The sequence below is a fragment of the Mandrillus leucophaeus genome, unplaced genomic scaffold (genome assembly GCF_000951045.1).
Source record: "Mandrillus leucophaeus isolate KB7577 unplaced genomic scaffold, Mleu.le_1.0 Scaffold12, whole genome shotgun sequence".
In the NCBI taxonomy this organism is placed as follows: Eukaryota; Metazoa; Chordata; class Mammalia; order Primates; family Cercopithecidae; genus Mandrillus; species Mandrillus leucophaeus.
In genome coordinates, this window is record NW_012100320.1 from 2,911,970 (window position 1) to 2,912,530 (window position 561).

Here is a 561-nt window from a genome sequence, read left to right on the forward strand (position 1 = left end):
GCATTTCATAAATGAACAAAAAATGGGCCGGGCGGGTGCAGTGGCTCACATCTGTAATCCCAGCATTTTGGGAGGTCGAGGCGGGTGGATCACCCGAGGTCAGGAGTTTGAGACCAGCCTGGCCAACATGGTGAAACCCCTGACTCTACTAAAAATACAAAAAATTAGGCCGAGGCTGGGCACGGTAGCTGATGCCTGTAATCCCAGCACTTTGGGAGGCTGAGGCAGGCGGATCACTTGAGGTCAGGAGTTCGAGACCAGCCTGATCAATATGATGTAACCCCATCTCTACTAAAAATACAAAAATTAGCCGGGTGCAGTGGCAGGCGCCTGTAATCCCAACTACTCGGGAGGCTGAGGCAGAAGAATTGCTTGAACACAGGAGGCAGAGGTTGCGGTGAGCTGAGATCGTGCCATTGTACTCCAGCCTGGACGACAAGAGTGAAACTCCGCCTCAAAAAAAAAAAAAGCCAGACATGGTGGCATGTGCTTGTAGTCCCAACTACTTGGAGGCTGAGGCAGTGAGGCAGGAGAATCACTTGAACCCGGGGGCAGGAGGTT